Source organism: Neoarius graeffei, chromosome 19 (genome assembly GCF_027579695.1).
Source record: "Neoarius graeffei isolate fNeoGra1 chromosome 19, fNeoGra1.pri, whole genome shotgun sequence".
Taxonomy (NCBI): domain Eukaryota; kingdom Metazoa; phylum Chordata; class Actinopteri; order Siluriformes; family Ariidae; genus Neoarius; species Neoarius graeffei.
Window position 1 is genome coordinate 9,816,584 of NC_083587.1, and position 11,930 is coordinate 9,828,513.

General features: G+C 43.5%; 1 non-coding gene across 1 annotated transcript; it reads left to right on the plus strand.

The window, feature by feature from the left end:
- Positions 1-5,771: 5,771 nt before the first annotated feature.
- On the plus strand, positions 5,772-5,843 carry trnaq-cug (transfer RNA glutamine (anticodon CUG)). Its single transcript has one exon. It is a non-coding gene; the product is annotated as a tRNA-Gln (tRNA).
- The last annotated feature ends 6,087 nt before the right edge of the window (positions 5,844-11,930 follow it).

An 11,930-nucleotide genomic window follows, 5' to 3' on the forward strand; every position in this document is an offset into this window, starting at 1 on the left:
GCTGCCCTTACAGACTGCCCGAACACAAGAAAAAAGTGGTTTGGGAAGAACTCAAGGCCATGCTCGAAATGGGCATCATCGAGGAGTCCCACAGTGACTGGAGCAGCCCGCTGGTCTTGGTTCCCAAGGCCGATGGGTCGGTCCAGTTCTGTGTGGACTACAGAAAAGTCAGCACGGTGCCTAAATTTGAAGCGTACCCAATGCCTCATATTGACAAGTTGCTCGATCGACTAGGCAGGGCTCGTTTTTATTTGACACAGGATTCAACAAAGGGATATTGGCAGATCCCCTTGGCTCCGCTATCCAGAGAGAAAGCGGCCTTTTCCACACCATTTGGCTTACACCAGTTCGTCACACTTCCTTTTGGGTTGTTTGGGGTGCCCGCTATGTTCCAGGGGCTTATGGATAGGATCCTCCACCCCCATGCCACCTATGTGGCCATATACCTGGATGACATCGTTATTTATAATAATGACTGGCCGCGGCACCTAGAACACCTAAGGTCCGTCCTTAGGTCGCGGCACCTAGAACACCTAAGGTCCGTCCTTAGGTCGCTGAGGCAAGCAGGTCTCACAGCCAACCTAAAGAAGTGTATGATTGGGTGGGTGGAAATACGATATCTGGGCTTCCACTTGGGCAATGGGCAGGTGTGTCCCCAAATCAATAAGACAGCAGCGATTGCGGCCTGCCCGAGGCCCAAGACCAGAAAGGGGGTGAGACAGTTCCTGGGGCTGGCTGGCTAGGATCGTAGGTTTATACCTAATTATTTGGACATCAGTCAGCAGGCTGATCTCACTAAAAAGGGGGCACCAGATCCGGTCCAGTGGATGGAGCAATACCAGCAGGCTTTCTCCAAGGTAAAGGCTGCACTGTCTGGGGGGCCACTGTTACACTCCCCTGACTTTTTTCTCCCCTTTGTTTTGCAGACGGATATGTCAGACAGAGGGCTGGCGGCTGTTCTGTCCCAGGAGGTGGAGGGGAAGGACCGTCCAGTGCTGTACATCAGCCTGAAGCTGTCGGTGCACAAGGGCAGGTACAGCACCATAGAAAAGGAATGCCTTGCCATCAAGTGGGTGGTCCTCAACCTCTGCTACTACCGGCTGGGGCGCCCATTCATCCTCTGGTAAGACCACGTGCCCCTGCAGTGGCTCCACCACATGAAGGATGCCAACGCGTGGATCAACCATTGGTCTCTGGCACTCCAGCTGTTTAAGTTTGAGGTGGTCCACAGGCCGGGGGCGCAGATGGTCGTGGCGGATTTCCTCTCCCGTCAGGGGGGGGGGAGTCAGCTGCAGGCCGGACAGCTCCCCGGCCTGAGTTGGGCGGTGGGGATATGTGGCAGCGGGGGCGTGGTCAAGTGTCGGTCTGTGAATGGAGGGTGGAGTCAGGGAAGGTAAGTGGCAGAATCACTGCCCCTGACGGGAATTAACCTGTGTTTGTGTGTCTTCCCCAGTGACCGTGCCCTATAAGAGAGGCAGAGCAGAGGAAGGGGGCTCTCCCCCAACCAGAACACGTGTGTGTGTGTGTGTGTGTGTGTGTGTGTGTGTGTGTGTGTGTGTGTGTGTGTGTGTGCATGCGTGGGAGAAAGCTGAAAAGCTAAAATAAAAGGGTTTTTATGAACTCAGTTTTGGCCTGCCATGCTTCTGTGCTCCACCCACCTTAACTATTTCTACATGTATGTATAATGGCAGTTTTTGTTTGCCTGTTTTGGTTGATGGATCTTTCTTCTAACATTCTCCTAACATTTGTAAAGTGGGAACCTCGGGAGAGCTTTTGGAGAACCTTCCCTTTTGGTTGTATTAAAGTTCCCCTTACTATTGCAATACAAGAAAACTTTGGAAAACCTGATGACAATGTTCCAGTTGGGTTCTTTGAGTGTTAACTACAGACATACAGTCAAGAGTGAATGTGAGTAAATAAAAGTCAAATTTGAGGGTTAGATGAGGACATACAGTCAGTTGTAAACTGTTATGCAACTTAGCAAGAGTTAACCGCCTTGGTGAATGAATATCACTAAATGCACATTTGTTTGCTCATTGTATCATCAGCACAATAAGCTGGCATCAAAAGGAGCAACGTGCCAGAAAAACTGCAATAACATTCAGCAAGATGTCAAGGTCAGTCAAACTTGTAAAAATGACAGAACCCTATCCCAGAGAATAATTTGTGAAGATGTAACTTAAAATTTGCCTTATTTTTGCAGATGCCCCAAAGGTACTGTGCCCAGCCAAAAGTACTGCACTCAGCCATGAGAAGCACCAGAGGGACATCCACCGGAGGGCCTCGGAGGAACTGCACCCGGCCATGAGAAGCTTGTAAGATACCGGACATAGATATGACAACAGGTTCACAAAGGTACTGCCCCAAGCCACTCGAGGATGGCAGAGGTACTTTGCCCAGACAGTACATAGAGCCTCAAAAGGTATTACACCCAGCCACGGGTGGTCCTCAGAGGTCCTGTGGCCATTCCCGTTTGCCACTGCTTAAGAATTACATGTGACAAATAAAGGTTTCTTGGCTTGCCTTCTATATGTGATAGGTCAGAATTTCAGCTTTTATTTCTTGATATTTACATCTATATATGTTAACAGAATGGTGTTGGGATTTTTGCACAGTCAAATGCAGGGACTTTCAGGTCAAGTCAAGTCAAGTTTATTTGTATAGTGCGTTTAACAATAAACATTGTCGCAAAGCAGCTTCACAGAATTTAATGACTTAAAACATGAGCTAATTTTATCCCTAATCTATCTCCAATGAGCAAGCCTGTGGTGACAGTGGCAAGGAAAAACTCCCTCAGATGACATGAGGAAGAAACCTCGAGAGGAACCAGACTCAAAAGGGAACCCATCCTTATTTGGCAACAACAGACAACATTAACAGTTTTAACATGAAGTCAGTTTCATTGATGTTATACACTCTTCATTGATGGAAATTTGAGTGCAAAACTGTTCATGACAACTGCAGTCCTAAAGTTAGCAAGTAAACTGTAGTCCTCAGCCATAAAAGCATTACTGTAAGTGTCCAGAGCATCCTCCAAGTGTGACTTTCAACTGTCCACATGGGGCTGTCCTCCACAGGAGCGATGCAATGAGACTCCAACCAGACACAGGGCACCAGGATGGATCAGGCAGGTCCGAGGAGCAGAAGAGTTCAGCATCTCAATCCCAGGACCGACATATAACTATGTAACTCAAAGGGAAAGATCGGGGGAAGCGAGAGAAAACGCAGGTTGTTAGGTATGCCCAATATCACCTGAAAAAGTAGGAACAGTATACATATTGCACTGAGTACAAACAGGGACTCCAGCAGAAACTAACTATGACAGCAAAACTAAAAGGGGAGAGCCAGAGCCAGAGGGTAATACAGGCATGAGGGAGCCCAGGGACATAAAACAGCCAGCCACTACATCATCAACAGACTCGAGTGAGCAAGTGAGTGGGGGACTGACAGCATCCATACATCCCAGTTTACCAAAGACTATGTCTGAGGACCCTCCAGATCTACACCTTTACCTCAAACACAATTAACAAAAGGCTTGACTAAACAGATATGTTTTCAGCAGAGACTTAAATGCTGAGATTGTGTCTGATTCCTGAACATTACTTGGAAGGCTGTTCCATAACTGTGGGGCTTTGTAAGAAAAGGCTCTGCCCCCTGATGTAACCTTCACTATACGAAGTACCAGCAGATAGCCTGCACCTTTTGATCTAAGTAGGTGTGGTGGGTCATAGAGGACCAGAGGTTCACTCAGGTACTATGGCATGAGACTATTCAGTGCTTTAAAGGTCAATAGTAATATTTTATAATCGATACAAAATTTGATTGGGAGCCAATGCAGTGTGGATAAGACAGGGGTGATGTGGTCATCTGCATTCACGCAGATATCAAATAGAATAGGGGCTAATAGGGGCTTCATGGCCCTAATAGAAAGATGGCCAAGATGGCTTTTGTTTCCCCTTCACGTGAGTATTAGTGCTATTGAGGCTGGTCGTTTGAGGTCAAGGCCTATGTCACAGTGGCCTAATCGATAAGGCACTGGACTCTTAAGCCAGTGTTTATGCATCAAATTTGATGAGAGAAAGGATTTGTCCAGAGGCTTTTGAAATTTGCGATTGCATGTGTTTAGCAGCGAGGGGCAAGCAGATTTGTTCTAACACCAAAATTTCCAAGATCCCATTCATTGAGAGTACACACAAGGATGCAGCAGAAGCATGGCTGGTAATGATTGCTAAACAAGAGGAAGCAAATCAGTCATAAAAATGTGTCAGCCCATTTCAGTCCAGACAAATCCAGGTGTTTCCAGTTTCTTTTCTTCTTCCGTCCCATGTCAATTTGTGCCACGTATAGGGACCATTACAGCGATAGATAGAGGTTCCTAGCACTTCATCCACCCCTGTCGTTTGCCATCAGTCTTCTCATGTTGGACCTTTCAACATAAGTTTCATGAATGCCTCATCAGTGACGATCCATGTCCCATTTGAAAACATTCACCCGTACAACTGGGTTTGGGAATGCCTCACCGGTGTTTGCATCATGCAACAGTCTTAGCTCATTGCACAAGTGCACGATGGACTTGTCAGGATTACTCAAAATCATTTCTGTCAACCATTGCATGCTTAGTCCTGGGTCATCAATCTCAGGCAGCCCTGCTGTCATGACAGAATAGCCAAAGGGGCCCCACCAATGGTGCCAGTTGTCTGCAACCCTTCATCAGCTGTCCATCACTAGTGATGATGCCTGTTTCATTAGGATGCACAGAAACATAGATGGGCCGCGAGGCCCACACCAGAGCGACAGAGTCGTCCGCAGCAGTGGCATGAATGGCCCGGTTGAGGCGCTATGGAATGTCTAGTTTCATGAGCGCTCGTATACTCCAATTGATGCTTGTCTTCAATTTCAGACACTGAGCTTTTAACTTTGCTTCGCTATGTTGCTCTTACTGAGGCATCCCTTTCCCACGTCTGATCGATAATTCGGCATTCTTCATGTTCCTCTTCCAAACATCTTTGTACCTCAGTTTCTGTCCTCCTTGTTTCTGTCAGCCTCTTTCCTAGGCTCAGTTCTCCATAGAAAATGGCTTTGGGCAGTCACGTGTCAAGCATGTACCAGACATGTCCAGCCCAACGAAGTTGGGAGGCTGTGATAAGGGCTTCCACGCTTACTGTTTTGGCTTGCCTGAGGACTTCTACATCGGGGACCTTGTCCTGCCATCTTATTTTGAGGATTTGATGCAGGTGTCACAGTTGTAGCCTGGTCAGATACTTGAAGTGTTTACCGTAGAGCGTCATACATTCGGTGGCGTAAAGCAGAGGTGATAAGACTGCGGCGTTGTATACTTTCAACTTGCTGGTTCTCTTGATGTCATGGTGAGACCATAGTTGCTTTTGTAATGCACCGAAGGCTTTGGTGGCAGCTTGAATCCTTAGGTCTACCTCCAATCTGATGAGTTGGTGTTGTGCATCTGCTTAATACCTGTAATGTAATATAATGGAATGTGATCTCAAAAACAAATTTCTGCTTGCTGCATACATTTGACAAGGGCCAAAGGCTGTATCCAACTGCATGGAAGGAGCCATGAGTTAAACCCTGTAGAGAATGCTGAAATAGCTCAGTAGGGCGAGCGTTAGACTGAAGGTCCCTGATTCAGTCCCAGGTTTCAGGCTTGATGGTTTGTGAACACCTTTGACCAAGTGGGTGCTAAATTTTTTGCCAGAACGAGGTCAGTATATGGCAGTAATTTGATGGTAAAAACAACCTTGCAGCTGTGTCTTGGTTCCATGGTGTAATGGCTAGCACTCTAGACTCTGAATCCAGTGGTCTGAGTTCAAATCTCAGTGGAACCTATGAAGCTGTTGTTTGCACCTCTTGAAATAACATTTCAACTGAAGGCTACCTTTGAGCAAGCTTGCATATCCCAAACCCTTTGTTTCCATCAACATGGAACAAGTTCTCTTCAAGATTGGTAGGGGCCACTTCTGCAGTTTTGGATCTGAGGTTTATTCCAGTACCATCACAGCTTCAATGATATTGGGCACTATAGGTCTGGATTTGGGTGCAACATGGTGGCTTGGAGAGCATTTGAAAAGTTGGCGCTGGTACAGTGGTGTAGTGCTTAACGCTGTCGCCTCACAGCCAGCATGTTCTGGGTTTGAGCCCAGTGGCTAATGGGGGCCTTTCTGTGTGGAGTATGCATGTTCTCCCTGTACCTGTGTGGGTTTCCTCTGGGTGCTCTGTTTTCCCCCGCAGTCTGAAGACATGCAGGTTAGGTTAATTGGTGGGTCTAAATTGACTGTACAGTATGTGTGAATGGTTGTTTGTCTTTCTGTGTTAGCCCTGTGATGATCTGGTGACTTGTCCAGGGTGTACCTTGCCTCTCGCCCATAGTCAGCTGGGATAGGCCCCACCTTGCTTGCAACCCTGCACAGGATAAGTGGTTACAGATAATGGATGGATGGATGGATGGATGGATGGATGGATGGATGGAAAGTGTAATTGGCTGTGCCCCAGAACCAATTCAGAGTGATAACTGCCCATCGATGTTTGACTCACTTGGTCCGCTCACATGGCATGATGGACCATCCGTTGTACCCTCTGTTGCCACATTGGATTGTGTGGGTTGGGCTGCAAACGAGCTCAAGTTCTGATCAGATCCTGTGCACTTTAAATGAAAAATACCCGAGTCAGTCCCCTCAGAATGAAATAGTGGTCAACTGGTGAATTCTCACTACGGACTTTCTGGAAAAGCAGTCAGCTAATGACTATTATTTAGTGGTGAATAAGAGAAGAGAAAATACAAAGAAAAAGACCATCAAGTCTATCATACCCTAACAATGGCTACTACCTTCCTGGATCCTTTGGTAATTGCTATGTTTTGGAGTGGTTTTGAGTGATTCAAGCAACTAAAAGATACATTTTAGAGTTTATGAAATTAAAGTTACTCTCAAAATGAAGCACAATTAGATGAATTGAAAAAGGAACACTGATTTTTAAGAGATTCATAAGTGCTTCTCTTTGAGGCAATCTCATGTGTGTATTTGAATTTCCTGCATCCTGCAATCAGTTGAGTTACTGTATTTCAATGACACATTCAGATACAAGGAATCGATTGACATTTTGCGAAACAACCAGAGAATCTCTTGTTTTGGACAACATTTCCCTCAACAGAAAAAGGTTTCCCCTGTCCTGAAAACAACAGGACCTGAAAAGGAGGGAACTGGCCAGTACAAGGACCAATCCTGTGACCTTGGCGTTATTACAGTAGCACCACACTCTAACCAACTGAACTAACTGGCCAAGGGAAAAAAAAGCCATGGCTGCTGAGGTGCTTCACTAAATAGTGATGAGGTGGTGACTTTCCCTTGAATAGATGTCTTTTCTCTTGATTATTGTTTTGAAGCCCTCAGTTCGACCCACTCACATATTTACACAGGAGGATGAAAATCCCAACATCCAGTCTGAAACACTTTATCTACTGAGCAAAGTCAACATGGATAGCTTGAACAATGTGAAAGAAGGATGCACACCTACTTCCCTTCTTCAACATGGTGGTCCAAAAGCTCTGATGAACCACTTCTCACCAACCTTGACCCAATTGCTCTCACTAAACAATTAAGCAACATCTGCTTCCTGAAACATGCATCAAAAGAAGGAGAAGCAGGCCAAGGATCCCATGTCAGGAAATTAGGTAGTTTTAAAAGACTGAAGCCTTGAAGATCACCTAGGAAAAGGCTTCTTCCTGTCCTGAAAACAACACATTCAATAAAGGATGGAAATGGCCAGTAAAGGGATGCTTTTTTGGCTGAGGACTACAATTGACTGGCTAACTTTCAGACTGCAGTTGTCATGAACAGTTTTGCACTCAAGTTTTCATCAATGAACAGTTTATAACATCAACAAAACAGACTCGATGTTAAAAATGTTATAATCACGCTATCTGTTATCACCCAAATGAGCTTCTTCAAAAAAAGCTTCTGCTCACAGTCTGTCCATGGGCTGTGACCAGCAACCAAAATCAAATCAGGTTGCAAGATCTTGAAAGGATTTAGGTGCAAAGTTGCACTTAATAAGTACAAACTGCCTTGGTATGAGCAGAGAAAATGCAATCATGACAAAATATTTCATGATTTCATCAGCAGATGACCATTTGCAGATGGATCTTTGACTTTCTGACAGGCAGATAATCGGACAGGTGGTGATAATCGGTAGCCACACTTCCTCCTCGCTGATCCTGAACACAGGTGCGCCACTGGGCTGTGTGCTCAGTCCCCTCATGTACTCCTTGTTCGCCCATGACTGTACTGCTAAATACAGCGCCAACATCATCAACAAGCTTGCTGATGACATAACCATCTCGGGCCTCCTTATGGACAACGATGAGACAGCATGCAGAGAGGAAGTGAAGGCATTAGCGAGCTGGTGCCAGGACAACAACCTCTCTCTCAACGTCAGTAAAACTAAGGAGATGATAGTTGACTACAGGAGACAGCAAGGGAGGACACACTAGCCCATCTAGTCGTAGACGTTTTTAGGGTATCATTTGTGACAAAATCACAGACAGATAGTCTTCTTCGTTGTATCTTCTCTTCTCTTATTCACCACGAATAAAAATAAGAATAAAGTCCCAAGACAAGGAATGACACTTTCAGCCTTGACTTTGCTCCCTTTTGGCAACTGCTCAGGGATTAATGCATTGGACCTGAAATGCACTGGGGTTCTTTTCAGTGCAAGTTGAAGCCTGCCTTCATGGTGTTAGCTGGTGGTGTCAACTGACCCTTTTATAGTGCTTGCCAATTAATTTCACCAAGGGTATCTATTTCATTTACATTACAGAACTTTGAAAATGAGAATGCTGTCAGATTTGTGGAAATCCCAGTTTCACAAATGTGGTCCCAGATTATGTTCCATGCAGGAGATTTGATATTGTTTCCTCATCAAACACATGCACTTCCCCCAAAACTGTGGTAATTAGCAGAATAATAGAATGAGGTGTGTTGGGAGAAGAGAAAAGCTAATAGAGGGGAGCATAAGTTGCTTGGAAACCATCCATGAAGGCAGAAAACCCTTTTGCCTTCTTACACTCACAGCTACAGGTAATATACCCTCCCCTTCAGGGAATCAAACCCTGGTCTTCTACATGACAGGCAGAGATACTGGCCACTATACTAACGAGGACAAAGGTCACCCCCTTGTATAGATCATGGACAGTCCTGAAAAACTAAAAAAAAAAAACAAGACAAGGAATGACCCTTTCAGCCTTGACTTTGCTCCATTTTGGCAATCACTCAGGGATTAATGCATTGGACCTGAAATGCACTGGGGTTCTTTTCAGTGCAAGTTGAACCCTGCCTTCAAGGTGTTAGCTGGTGGTGTCAACTGATGTTCAGTGCAGGAGATTTTATATTGTGTCTTTATTGACAGTTTGTCCCTGCTCAGAGAAATGCTGAAGATTGATTACTAAATTAAATAATAATGGGTCTTTTAGAGAGCGCTGCGTGTTGTTATGCGTGGCTCTTGACTCCCATTATGGACCCCAAACACTTTGGCACTGGCTAAAAAAGGTCTTCAGAGGACTCTGAGGAAAGCAAAACTGCCTCAACAGCTGCTGATGGACTTCTACAGGTGCACAATAGAGTCACTGATCATGCACTGCATCACTCAGGCTGCACCTTGGAAGATAAGAAGACCTTGCAGCGCATCATAAAAACAGTTCAGAGATCACAGACACTCCACTTCCATCACTGGAAGAAATCCATCACTCCCGGTGCACCCGCAGAGCCAAAAACATTATCAAGGACCCAACCCATCCTGGACATGGACTCTTTACCCCCTGGAAAGTGCTACAGAACTCTGTACACCCGCACAACCTGGCTGAGGAATAGTTTTTACCCCATAGCTATCACACTATTGAACTCGCAGCACTCACTGCCTCTGCCAACTAATCCACAGGTCTGAACAGCACACCTCCACTCACTCACTGCTGCTATACTACTGTGCAATACAGCCCATGGCATTTGACCGGTTCTGTATATTCTGTGCTGTATATTATTATATCAACACTAGTGCAATAACATACTAGTACAATATTCCTCTATGTGCAATACTCATGCACTTTATCATATACATAATCTTACTCCATTTATACATATTACCTCAATAATTCTGAACATCAGCACTATTTAATTTCTCCTAGGTTTGGTGAGAAAAGCAAATGCTAAACATCTTTTGCAATGCTCAGCTGTAATTGTAGAGGTACAGCTTTGGTTTACCTATGACATTTTGGTCAAAACAGAGTGTACATGTATATACATTTACTGTGACACAGATTTGAAAAATGATGGGCTTTAACACACCATTTATTGTGAGCATTGTGTTTATAGAAGAGAAAAGGCCTGGGAGTAGACAGTGCTGAGTGCATTCATTAGAGCGCTGGCTTTATTTTGACAGATGGGTTTGATGTTTTGCATGTTGGTTTATTTTGCCCAACTGGTGAAATGAATAAGATTTCCCTGTAAATGAAACTTGGAGTTTAAGAATGAGGTTAGTGTTGGCAAAAATGCAGCTAATTTAGAACTTTATAGATTCAGGATTAAATTTTGCATTTGAGAGAGCTGATAAAGTAAGGTCTGATATTTGTTATTGCATTCCTTTCTGTGCTGCTGCTGCTGGTAACTTAAAGAAGTAAGTGGCATTTTAACAATGCTGGGTCATTTTAACTCAGTGAAATGACCCTTAGCAAAAAGTAGTATACTTAAAGTTCATTTTGTAAAGTATTCTGAAGTGTAAGTATAAGTATATCAAGTGTACTACAGGCCATGTACTTCAAGTGTACTAGAAAGCATACTAATTTAATACTTCTTCGGACTAAATTGGAACATTTTAAGTTTATAAAAGTATACTTTCAAGTCCGTTTTAAGTTTACAAAAGTACACTTTCAAGTATACTCATTTATATACTATCAATGCACTTGGTATATCCCTATTGTGTACTTGAAGTATATCATAAGTACACTTATTTATGTACTGCCATTGTACTAGTTATATACTGTAAGTATATTCATTTATATACTATCAATGTACTTGGTATATCCTTGTTGTGTACTTGAAGTATATCATAAGTACACTTATTTATGTACTGCCATTGTACTAGTTATATACTGTAAGTATACAAGAGGGATATACCAAGTACATTTACAGTATAGATATAGTATAGATGAGAGTACTTAAAGAGTACTTTTGCTAACTTAAAAGTAACTTTGAAGTATACTTTTATAAACTTAAAATGTTCCAATTTAGTCCGAAGAAGTATTAAATTAGTATGCTTTCTAGTACACTTGAAGTACATGGCCTGTAGTACACTTGATATACTTATACGTACACTTCAGAATACTTTACAAAATGAACTTTAAGTATACTACTTTTTGCTAAGGGAAACCAGTATAAAAATGTCATATAGGCTTGCCATTGAAAAGTTGTGTGGGAAACTAAGTAACTGCTTTTGGTCTTACAACCGTTTTTTGGTTGATGGAGTTACATACCACAGTAAAACCTATGACAGACTAAAGAAGAGATTCAACAGTGCTGCATACTTGAAAGATGGTACATTTTGTTGTATTATAGAATTGGTTGTTTTTAAACAAATATGTTCACATGAAATCTCTGCTTTTTGTCCATGTCGCAAACTATGTTGTGTTTTAGTTGACGTACTTAGTAAATCAGGTAGGCCTGTATGTAAAGATTCGCAAATAAATGTACAAAGTCATTTTGTATATGATGTTCAAAAAACTGAAACTGTTCATGCTGTCTTGCCTGACATTATCAAAACAAAATGTGTCCTTGTTGAAACAGCTGACACACTGTACATAACACCATTGCCAAACCCTTTTGAAAGGGACTAGTTAAATAAATAAAGTCAAGCCAAACTTTTTTCTGTTT